Source organism: Dromiciops gliroides, chromosome 4, assembly GCF_019393635.1.
Source record: "Dromiciops gliroides isolate mDroGli1 chromosome 4, mDroGli1.pri, whole genome shotgun sequence".
NCBI lineage: Eukaryota > Metazoa > Chordata > Mammalia > Microbiotheria > Microbiotheriidae > Dromiciops > Dromiciops gliroides.
The window spans coordinates 257,140,367-257,152,780 of NC_057864.1; the positions used below are offsets into that span (position 1 = coordinate 257,140,367).

General features: G+C 44.6%; 1 pseudogene; it reads left to right on the forward strand.

Annotated features, from left to right (window-relative positions):
* The first annotated feature begins 10,804 nt into the window (after positions 1-10,804).
* Positions 10,805-12,414, forward strand: part of LOC122754993 — a 108,062-nt pseudogene continuing 106,452 nt past the window's right edge.

Consider the following 12,414-nt stretch of genomic DNA (forward strand, 5'->3'; position numbering starts at 1 on the left):
TTGGTTCTGTCTCCCGCCCCCCCCTCCCTCCACCGGCATCTTCCCCTCTCCCCAAGCCTTTCTTACCCCGATCCCCAGCGCCCCGTCCTCGCTCCCATTACCCACCCCTAGCAACCGTTCCCAAGCTCCTCTCGCTTTTTTTAAATTTTATTTTTTTTAATCCAAGGATGCAAATTCCTCCCCTGTCAGCAAATCGACTGTCAAATTATTTTCTTGCAAAAGGAGAAAAGGGGAGGGGAGGAGGGAAAGGAGAAGCAGAACAAGGAGGAGGGAACGGGGGGGGGGGAGAGGAGAGGGCAAGCGTGGAGATATCCCTCCGCTGAGATGGGTCTGGCCCCAGGCAGAGAAAGCAGGAAGTAAGGTGTCCAGCGCCCCAGCCTCTCCCCGCCAGCCCAGCAGCCCAAGCAGCCCGGGGGACCGGCCTCATTGTTTGCATCCTTCAGACTAGAGCTTTGTTATTTACTGATTTATCCGGCTAAAGCTCGCCCCTCTCCAGGGATCCGGGGGAGCAGGGAGGTGCAGGGGATGGGGGAGGGGCTCAAGTCCAATGCCAAGGGAGGTAGGGACTGCAGGGCAGGTACCTTGGCCGCCCAGCCGAAGACCTGTCAAGCCAAGCTGTAGTGGAACCCCCTCCCCTCCCCCACTCTCTCCGCCCTTCAATGCTTCTGCTAGTAGGGGCCTGGAGGAGGGAGCGTGGGTATGTCCTGGGCGCTACCCCCTAGATCCAGACCTGTATGGGAGCGTGTCTTGCTATGCTTGGACCGTCCGCCTTCTCCAGCAACCCCATTTACTGGAATTCACTCATCATTAAATTGAAGTCTGATTTGTTACAATTTCTCGACTGTAAGCTGGAGCAATGGGGGGGAGGGAACGTCTTCCTCCACCAGCTCCCCCCACCTCCTCCTTCTTTAGGTTTGGGGACCTAGCTCGGGCTCCCAGAAAAAGGCAGCGGGCTAAAAGGTTCAGGGCAAGCGCATCCCCCTATGAGCAAGGAGGATGGGGGGAGGGTGGCCCAGGCTCCAGACGTCGTAGAAAATGTAGATCTCTAGGGAGGGGTCTCAGGCCCTCGGAAGGAGGCTAGGGAGGGAGGTTGCCTAGGAGAGAGGGGCTGGGGGCAGCGCTTAAGAAAGGGAGGGAGTGCATGGGGTGCAGCCGCTGGAGTACGCCCCTCCTCACACGCCATGACTGTGTAACGTGGTGTAAGGGAGGAGGGGACTGAAAAAGGAGGCAGCCCGAGCTGGGTTAGTATTGGTCCAAAAACTAAACCCTCTCCTCCCGGTCTCCTCCTCTACCTCCTCCTCTTCCCAGTCTCCTCCTCCTCCTCCTCCCAGTCTCCTCCTTCTCCTCCTCCCCCCCCCCTCCTCCCGCTCCTCCTCCTCCTTCTCCTTCTCCTTCTCCTTCTCCTCCTCCTACTCTGCGGGGGAAGCTGCTGCACCCAAACTCTGAGCCAAAGCGGGCTGCGAAATAGGCGGAGTGGAAAAATGAAAAGCCACTAACGGGTTAAAACATCTCCCCTAGCTGGCAAACTCTCTGCCAAAAAAAAAAAAAAAGCCACAATATGGTCCTGAAGTTAGTGTGAGCCGGAGCGGGTATGCCCAGGTGTGTGACTTGGTCCTAGAGTCTGTGTCCCATTTCCTTTCAATATTTCTTGGATTCCCTGACAGAGAAATATTTTTTTTAACGGGCTCATCAGACAAATGCCTTGTCTGCAAGCCAGATTTGAGGTCCCTTTCCTGGAGGGCCGACCAGACGTGCCGCGTTATTTCCAAAGGGGAAACTTACAGTAGGTTTCTGTAATTCAGTGAGACAATTAAAAGGTTTCTGAGGGGGATGCCGGGGGAAGGGAGCGGATAGAGGGATTCCTTTTTTTCACCCACCCCAATATTATGTAACGACAAATGGCAGCCAAGCTCATCCAACCACCTCTCCCTTTTCTCCTCTCCCCTTCCCCTTCCCCAGCCACATGGGTGTTGGGTGTGGACTGGGTGGGGGGAAGCTATATTGGGATCTTTAAGCATGAGGTCATCGGCTACAGAGAGCTGCTGCCGGAGTAACTGAGATTGTGTGTGTATTTTAAGGGGTAGAGGGGCAGGCATTCTTGGAGTTCTCTAACACTTGGAAAATTCTCCTTCTAGCCCAGTTTGTGGTTGTGGAGGTTGTGCAGAAGGGCCAGTCAAAAGGGCTTGCTGGAGTGACTTGACAATATCCCAGTCCCTAAAGCACTACGATTTCACTTTTATAGAGGCCCGAATTAACTGAATGGTAGACTTAAGAGGCAGTAACAGTTCTTCCCCCCACCCCCGCCCCCCACGGATGCTGGAATGCTCTGGGCCCAAGTACTTTCTTGAAGTGTGTTTGCCTAAAGGCACGGTTTAGGTAGTACCAAATAAATCACTCCATCCTGTAGGTACCTGGAGAAAGAAAGTACCCTGGACAAAGATATCTCTCAATCTCAAGGAGCACTGGGAGAGGATGGCCCTCCCTTTGGGAAACACCACTGGGGCTTGTAGCGGGGGCTGAGGAAAAACAGCCCTGGGGGACCAGCACTGTTTGCTTTTTTTCCAAGAAGCAAAAGGGACTTGAGGCTGAAGTACCTTTGGAAAAGACCTCAGCCCGGAAGAGCCTCTGAAAGAACACAGCTCAGAAGCTTTGAAGCCAACCCAGAGAGGATTTCATCTTGTCTGTCTCTTCCGTCGACCCCCGCCCCCTCCCGCCACGCCACCGTACCTTTCTCAGATCCACATAGAGGAATGAGACTAGAGAGCAGAATGTGGGACTTGGGGGATCAGAGATGATTTAGCAGAGCCACTACCACTTTAGGAAGCCAACCTACCTGATCCTATAGCTAACGCCTGCAATTAAACTGGTGGCTTAATATAGCACTCTACCCCATTCCCAGTGAGTCCAGAATGTCAGCTTCAAGGAAAAACATGAGCCTTTCTCGATTATCTGAAGCAAGGAGACACCAGGAAACCAGGTGCCAAGATGATCCAAAGATTTTCATCTATTCAGTGAAGATACAGTATCACAGTCATCTCTCAATAATCCACACAAATGAAAAAGAGCCTCAGTTCTAACGAGCAGTTAGGAGAGCTAGGTTACCTAGTACTGTCCGCAGTTCTACAGAATTAGGTGGCTGGACTTGATCTCAAAGGCACCTTAGAGCTAGGAACGTGTTGGTAAATGTTTAACAATCAGCTTTTGTAGGGTGTAAGGGGAGGGCGGGGAATGTATCCATGACATGCTTTAAGTTTAATTTACATTATTAACATTTCCTCCATCACTTTCTCAAGTCTTAAGAGACTTAACAAAAGAAAAAATCAAGCCCTGATTTTGTAGCCTTTGCCTATTTCCAAGGTGTAAATTCTCACACTAAAAATGTATGAGTACCTTTCTCTCCAGAGCTGGCTCCAACACACCTTAAACTTACAGCCTTAAACTTCTAATAACAAGATCACATTTATACGACATGATTAGGTTTGTAAGGAGCTTTCTTCACAGCAACCCTGTGAGGCAAGCAAAGGTTTTGGGGCAAGTAACTTCCCCTCTCTAAAGTCTGTTTTTCTCTTATGTAAAAATGAAAGTGTTGGATTAAACAGTCATTACAATTCAAACCCTGTGATCCTATTTTCCCTATTATTATCCTGATTTTATAGATGAGGAAACTGAGGCTAAAGAGATCAAATAACTTGCTTAAAGGTTGTATATAACTCAGGGCACTAGAATCTGGGTATGCTTTAATTCCTGTAAGCCAAACTCTGCCAATAACTGACATTGGAAACATGTTCAGTAACAGGCTTTAAAAAAATTTTTTTAATGTTATCATGGATCACAAATCTTATACTGTATTCCCTAAACTCCTCCTGGAACTAACAATGCTATAAAATTATAAGGTGTTATATAGTATCATTATTATTAGCCGCTATAGATTTTAGTTCTCTCTATTCCCAACACTTGGCCCTGCCGTTCATTGGTAGAGTACATTTTAAACTGTGTATTCAGAAGAAATCTTACGTGGCAGCTAGGTAGTGCAGTGGATAAAACACCAGACCTGGATTCAGGAGTACCTGAGTTCAAATCAGGCCTCAGACACTTGACACTTACTACCTGTGTGACCCTGGGGAAGTCGCTTAACCCCCATTGTCCTCCAAAAAAAAAAAAGAAAAAAAGAAGAAAATCTGCAGCCTCACTTTGTTGCTATATTTTTCTCTACTCTCTTATCCAGTCAGCCTGTAGCTAGCCCACCTTAGCACAACCTAGACCAAAAACTGACTGAGTGTAATAGCATCTTCTTAAACCACCATGCCTTTATACCAACAATGATAGCAAATAGCCAAGTTGATGTCTGTTTTTTTCTTCTCTCCCTTCTTCAGTAAAGCATCTCATGTTGCAGCCAGCAAGAAAAATTTGCATTCACATTGAGAACCCAAGGCCTTAAGGGTTCATGAAATAATTTCAATGCTTTTTCCTGTGTATAAGCCAGAAAGGAGTGAAGTGGAAATCAGCTAGGCTGTAGTACACCTAGAGTCTAGGGAGTTGTTTGGCCATAATAGCTCTCTTTGTGGCAGACAGGCAAAGTGGGTGGGCAAGAGTAAGGATGTGGTGGAAACTGACCAGAGTGCAATTTTTTCAGAGTGCAATTTCAAGGAAGAAAGATAGTGGGGCTGTCAGGGACCCAGGGAAAGCCAAGTTGACACAAGAAGAGGTGGTTGTAGGAAATCACCAGCATTTTGTTCACCATCTCTCACTAAGAATATGTCAGGCAACAGCCATCTTTAGCCAGCAAATATACAACTAGTCAGTGGATAAACATTTATTAAGCACCTACTATATGCTAAGCACTAGGGAGACAAATATAAAAAAGACAGTCCCTACCTTCAAGATGCTTACAATCTAATGAAAGAAGAAAACACAAAAGGAAGTTGAGGCAGAGGGAGGGCTGGGGAAGAAGGTACCTATGGGGAGGGGGGTGTCATGGTGCAGTCCATTCCAAAGTAAATAACTGGCTTTGAAGCTTTCTTTATTTTTTTTTTGTATAATTTTTTGTGTGTGTGTGAGGCAATTGGGGTTAAGTGACTTGCCCAGGGTCACACAGCTAGTAAGTGTTAAGTGTCTGAGGCCGGATTTGAACTCAGGTTCTCCTGACTCCAGGGCCGGTGCTCTATCCACTGCGCCACCTAGCTGCCCCGGAAGCTTTCTTTAAATGGAGGTTTGGGGAGTTGTTCTTTGTTGGCCCTCTAGCCCTCTGTTCAGAGGCGCAGAGGGTACTGAGATTACTGATAAAGTGTGAGTACCAAAGCCGATTCAGTCTTGAAGAGTGGTGAGTTTCCTGATCAATGTGTTAAGTGAGAGAAATAGGATTGAGAGGTCAGAGTAATGACTGCCAATAGTTTGACTCAACTTTTTTGAGCTTCAGTTTCTTCATTTGTTAAATGAGGGGTAGAACTAGATGGTGTTAAAAGTCCCTTCAAGTTTCAATGTTCTATGATTCTCTGTCAAAAGGGAGAAAGAATAGGGCCGAAAGTGAATGAACACAGCCGATTCACAATCAAATGGAAATGTCCTCATGGGACATTCTTATAATATTCTTGGGAATGTTTTCAGTGCCCTAAATTTAACCAGCTGGAATTATTTTTAAGTATGACCCCATTTTGAAGTGGAGGATTGTATTTTTTTTTTTGAGGAGAACATCTCTACCTTTGAGGATAAAGATGGGGAACATATTTGGTCACTCATCAAAGAAGCAGGCACCAGCCATATTCTTCCTGTCATAGTAGTAACAGATGGCCAAAAATGTGTCTCAAGCGGGGGAAAATCAGAGGCCTGACAACATTGGGCTAGAATATTGTGAAAAATGAAACCTCTAATTCCTATCCTACTGTCTGCTAGAGGGGGAAAACTCCAGGAGAAGACGTCATTGAATGCCTGTTTCACAAGCCAGGGTCCATGAGGACAGGACGAGTCAAGTGTGGTGTTGCACAAATGAGTGATGGGTGTAATTAATGACACTGGTAAAGAAGGGCTCAGTGATCAAGGGGTAAATGAGTCAGCTGCAAGTTTAAGCAATGAAATTGTGTGGCCGTGGGGTGTTTCTCAAATTCTTGCTTATTTGGGGAAAGCATAATGTGCCATTCTGTAATAGCTAGTGCAAAGGGGTGGGGGGTGGCGGGTGAAGAAAGTCATGGAAACAAAGATCTTATGTAACCCTCATCATTAAACCAATAGGATGGCATAGTTTGCTGACAGCTCAAATCAGGAGTCTGTTAGGGTGAATAGTGTTAAGAAAAGGGGCACATTTTCATCTGAGATCGACATTTCTCAAGACAAGCAAAATACCTAGTATTTGTTTAGTTAACACTAGGTGATTATATCTCTGGCATAGGGGAACAGGGTGGGACCTGTGCAGGTTCTCAAGTGAGGACAGAAGAAAATAGGATCAAAGAATTGAGATCAGGAAGGTTCTTTACAGATCACCTTAAACATCATCCTGAGACTCAGAAAAGGTAAGAGAATTGACTAAAGTTACAGAGACAGCAGGGTTTAGTGAGGAGGAAAAAACAACACCCTATTGGAGCTTGGAAGAGAGATCTCTGGGTTTGAATCCTGCCTCGAATTCTTACCACCTGTTCTACCCCAAGAAAATTCCTGAGCTTTTGTCAGCCTCTATTTCCTCATCTGTAAAATGGGATAACAGCAATGTAATGATACAATGAAATACAATGGAATATGATATGATGATATGATGTAATGTGATGTGAGATAATATATGACATGATATGACATGACATATTATGTGATGTGATATATGATATGGTATGGTATGGTATGGAATGATATGATATAATGCAGTGCAAGGTAATATGGGAGGCAGTAAGGTTTAGTGGAGACAGCCAGGTGACGCTGGACCTACAGTTAGGAAGACTCATATTCCTTAGTTCATCCACTTACTAGCTAGCTCTATGACCCTGGGCAAGTCACTTAACCTGTTTGCCTCAGTTTCCTCATCTCTAAAATGAGCCAGAAGGAAAAAAAATGGCAAACCACTCCAGTTTGCCAAAAAAACCCCAACACCAAATGGGGTCACAGTTAGACACGACTGGAAAATGGCTGAACAACAACCACAGGGTTTAGTGGATAGAAGACTGGGAATCAAGAAGACCTAGATTCAAATCCTTCCTATATCATGGACTGGCTATGTGATCCTAGGCAAGTTAATTAACCTCTTAGTGCCTCAAAGACTACAAATTACAAAGCAGTCAGAAGTCTGCATTGGGAAAAAAAAAGTTTCTACACTAAGCGTTCCCCATAATAATGGAATCCCAGGTCTGATTTAAAAAAAACAAAACAAAACAAAACACACATCATGGAATGGAATGGGTAAAACAGTCTGGCATACGAGATAGAGAACTAGCTCTTCTGAGTCCAGAAGATGTGATTCCAGGTCCTATCTCTGACACGTGTTGGGTAAATAGTCTTTTGGCTAGAGAGGGTGGGCCAGCAGGTGCTGGGCCTTGGGAGCAACATTATCATTGGCCCTTCCAGTAATGCTGTTCATAGGGTATGCCCCACCAACAGTGATATCCCCTGCCTGGCTGTGTAACCCTGGGCAATTAATTACCTTTCATTCATTGTCCCAGGTCACTATGACTATAAGTTGCCAAATGGGTGCAGGATCGGCATTTATAAGGGAGCTTCCACTTCAGGAGTTTCTCACCAGGATGAAATCAAGGATCCAAAAGAAATAAAATACAGATATAATAATATCTGTTAGAGGTTGGATTTAGTGGATAGAAAGGTACTTGGCCTTTGAGTCCAACCCTGCCTTTTACACACAGTATTTGCACTTCCACTGGCAAGTTACCCAACCTCTTAGTGTGACCCAGTTGGCTCTCCAAGACAGTAAGTTTCAATGATATCCACACCCAGCAAGGTGATTGTGAGGATGAAATGAGATAATGTCTGTTCTTTAAATGCCAGCTGTTCTTATGATTGAGTAAGCAGAGACAGCACAGGAACCCAGGCTTCTTGACTTCCAGTCCATCACTCAATCTGCTTCAGTATTCTGTCTGCCTCCTTAAATCATATTTCCATGGAAAAACTGTGTAGCCTTTCCAAACCCATATAAAAGTCAATTCAAACCACTTAGGTTATGGTTTAATAACCTGCACCTAAAAAGAAGTGCTTCCTCAACAAGGCATGCATTTTGACTTTAGTTGTGATTGTCCCAGAGTGTGGTCCATAGTTGGAAGATATTCTTGGGGAGTGTAGGGGGTTAATGTACCTAGCTCTAGATGTGTCGTTTTTAAATAGAATTTTAGAGTTGGAAGAGAACTTGTAAATGCTTTTTTTTGGGGGGGGGGCAGGACAATGAGGGTCAAGTGACTTGCCCAGGGTCACACAGCTAGTTAAGTGTCAAGTGTCTGAGGCTGGATTTGAACTCAGGTCCTCCTGAATCCAAGGCCAGTGCTTTATCCACTGCGCCACCTAGCTGCCCCTATAAATGCCTTATTCTTGAAGTAGTGCTGTAAGCTTCCTGACATCTCAGAATCATTCAAAGACATCATTCATCATCTTCATCTTCATCATCATCATATTAGCTGGGGCAATTAGGTGGCACAGTGCATAGGGTGCTGAGCCTGGAAGTCAGGAAGATTCCTCTTCCTGAGTTCAAATCTGGTCTCAGACCCTTACTAGTTTTGTGACCCTGGGCAAGTCACTTCATCCTGTTTGCCTCAGTTTCCTCATCTGTAAAATGAGTTGGAGAAGGAAATGACAAACTACTCCAGGATCTTTGCCAGGAAAACCCCAAATGGGGTCACAGAGTCAGACATGACTGAAAAACAACTAAACAATAAAAATAATAATAACTAACATTTATATAGCGTTTTAAAGCTTGCAAAGCACTTTACAAACATCATCTCATTTTCTCCTTACACAACCTTAGGTGGTAAATGCTATAGTTATTTCTATTTTGCAGATGAGGAAACTGAGGTAGACAGAGGTTAAATGACTTGCCCAGGGTCACTCAGCTAGAAATTCAGTGACTTGCCATGGTCCCATCACACAGCTAGTAAATGTCTAAGGTCAAATTTAAACCCAGATCTCCCTGACTTAGGTACAATGTTCTACCAATGTGCCACGTACCTGCCTTTGGTAGTGATGATTTCCTTCCATGAGGAAGAAGGTAGTTTGGTGGAAAGGGTGCTGAATTTGGAGTCAGAGACAATGGATTATTTTTTTAAATATGTTTTTATTTGTTTTATTAAATATTTTGCAAATACATGTAAACAATTTTAACATTTATTTTTTAATGCTGAGTTCCAAATTCTTTCCCTTTCTCCCCTCCCCCATCCCTTGAAAAAGCAAGCAATGTGAAATCAATTATACATGTGAAGTCATGCAAAATATATTTCCATATTAGCCATGTTACAAAAGAAAACACAGACAGACACAGACATAAACAAACCCCAAGAAAAATAAAGTTTTAAAAAGTGTTTCCATTGAGACAATGGTTCTAATCCTGGTTTTACTACTTACTACTTACTATCTGTTTCACTTTAGGCAAGTCACTTAACCTGGCTAGGCCTGAGGCCTTTACAAGTGAATCCAGGCCCTATTACCCTTTCCACTACACCACCAGCTGCCTCCAGTGGAGTGGAGTGGAGAGAAGGGGACAAATTTGAAAGATATGGACATAAAGTTGACCATACTTGGCAACTGAATGGATATGGGGGAAGGGGGAAGACTAAGGGAGAATGAAGAATTAACACTCACTTCCAACACCTAGCAAAGTGTCTGGCACATAGTAGGTGCTTAATAAATGTTGATGGATTGATTGTGAATTGTGACGATAGTGGTACCCTCAACTGAAATAGGGAAGTTGGGAAAAGGAGCAAATTTAGGGAGGAATTTGAGTCCTGTTTGGGACTTGTTAGACAGTGATGTATGAGACATCCAGGTTCGCTGTCCAGCTGATAATGCAGGGCTGGAGCTCAGTCTCTTTGGTATAGTAGTGTTGATAGCAGCCTCCAGTGGAAGTGCCCATGTGGTCAGCCAGCCATCCAGTAACAGCTGTCTGTAGCCATGGCCTAGTGGGAACCTCTAGTGGGTACAATCTCTCTTGTACTATATGGACTCCAACTTCATTCTCTTCTACCTCCATCCCTAACTTCTGTCCTATACTGGAACAGCTTGGACTGGGATAAGGAGCAGGACCAGGGGTGTGCTAGAACCAGAAAGCTGGTTATTAAATTTCCTACATGAGCATTTACACCTCAGAAAGCAGCAAATCAGGGCTTGATTTAGAGCTTTGTTGATCACCTAGACTTAAGAAAGGGACAGGGGAAATGTTAGTAATACTAATTAAACTTAAAAGTGTGTTGTACAGGGGCAGCTAGGTGGCGCAGTGGATAGAGCACCGTCCCTGGAGTCAGGAGTACCTGAGTTCAGACACTTAACACTTATTAGCTGTGTGACCCTGGGCAAGTCACTTAACCCCAATTGCCTCACTAATAAAAAATAAAACAAAAACAAAAACAAAAAAGTATGTTGTACATACATCTTCTTCCCAGAGAGTCAGCTGTTAAACATTTACCAGCATACCCCCAGGCAGGACTCCCAAACCTGATTGAACTAAAAATCCTCTATAGTACCAGGTAAGGTCTGGTAAAAGCAATGTGCTATAACCAAGTAGAGTAGGACAGGATAACCTACAGTGTTACAGTCTCTCTCCAAGTCCATAAGGACCAGAAGTGAGAATGGGTCATATGAGTAGGAAAAGATCAGTTATCAGATTGTCTAATACATGATCTGGGAAAAGGGCCAGAGGCAACAGGTGTGTTCATAAAGCAGGAGAACACAGCCAACAGCAAGTTAAATGAGATCTCAGGGAGCAGGTAGAAACAACAGTACCAGGTCAAATGAGGGCCAACAAAATTGCCTGATACCAAACAGAAAAAGGGAAAGTCTGAGCCTAAGAGCAAAGAGTTTCTCATAATTTTTCATGTTCAGTGAGCTTCCCTGCAGATCTTTAAGGAGTAAGTAAGGGTTGGGGGCGGGGGGGGGGGGCTGGCCAGCTGCCAAAATGATATCCCTAAAGTACAAGTCTAACAGTTCCTGCTCTGCTCATGAAGGTTCTGTGGCTCTCTATTGCCTCTACAATAAAATACAAACCAACATCTCTCTTTGACATTTATAGCCTCTCTGAAATCTATTTTCACACCTGGAGTACAAGGTTCAGTTCTGAACTCTACAGTGTAAAAAGGACATCGATAGGCTGGCGGGTGTCCCAAGAAGAGCAAACAGAATGGTGAGGGGCTTTGAGTCAGCATTAGTCATCATTTAGAGAATGGGCTGTCATTCATCTGAGAGAAGAGAAGAAAGATGAGAGCTGTCTTCAAGCATTTGAGAAGGGGATTGGATTTGTTCTATTTGACCCCAGAAGTGAGAAATGGGAGGAGGATGCCAAGAGGCAAATTTAGGCTTCCCAACAATTAAAGCTGCCCAATCAGAGGAGGTGATGGGTTCTGCCTCCTTAGTGGTCTTCAAACAGTGGCTGAAGGATGATTGCTCGTCAGACATGTTAGACTAGCGATTCCCATTTCCTACATGAGTTGGACTCAGTGGTTGACTCATTTCCTCCCAACTCTCAAATTCTGCATAAGCTACAGTTATGGATAGTTCCTGCTCACCTTGGCTATCTCTTGAAAGGGAAGCAGCTGGATCAGGTCAGTGCCTGACAAAGAGGACCATGAGTCTTGAAATTTACAGTCATGGTATCATAAATTTAGAATTTAGAAGGGACCTCCGAAATCATCTATAACACCATTTTACTGATAGAGTGGAGGCCCAGAGGGATTAAATGACTCATCCAGCATCACACCTGTAGTCAGTAGCAGACACAGGATTGGAACCCCAATCCTCTAACTCCAAATTCAGTGCTCTTTCCATTATAACCCACTATGATCAACAATAAGTTTCACTAATTGATCTCTCTAAGAGGCCCGCTGAAACTCCTGATGACCATTCGTGGACTGTACTATCAACACATAATCGGGGGCAGCTAGATGGCACAGTGGATAGAGCACCGGCTCTGGAGTCAGGAGGACCTGAGTTCAAATCCGGCCTCAGACACTTAAACACTTACTAGCTGTGTGACCCTGGGCAAGTCACTTAACCCCAATTGCCTCACTAAAAAACAAAACAAAACAACACATAATCAATCTCCCTCTACCCAAAGTAGGACCTCCTCATCAAAAGCATGGGTACTTACCAATGCCTAAGACACATATTGAACCCTAAGATCCAGTGACCTCGGTAAGAAATTTTTCATCATCGGTAGAAGGATGGCTGATTTCTACCAAATACCAATCCTAATTCTTCAAATGAGAAATAAAAAGAATGGACAGAAGCATG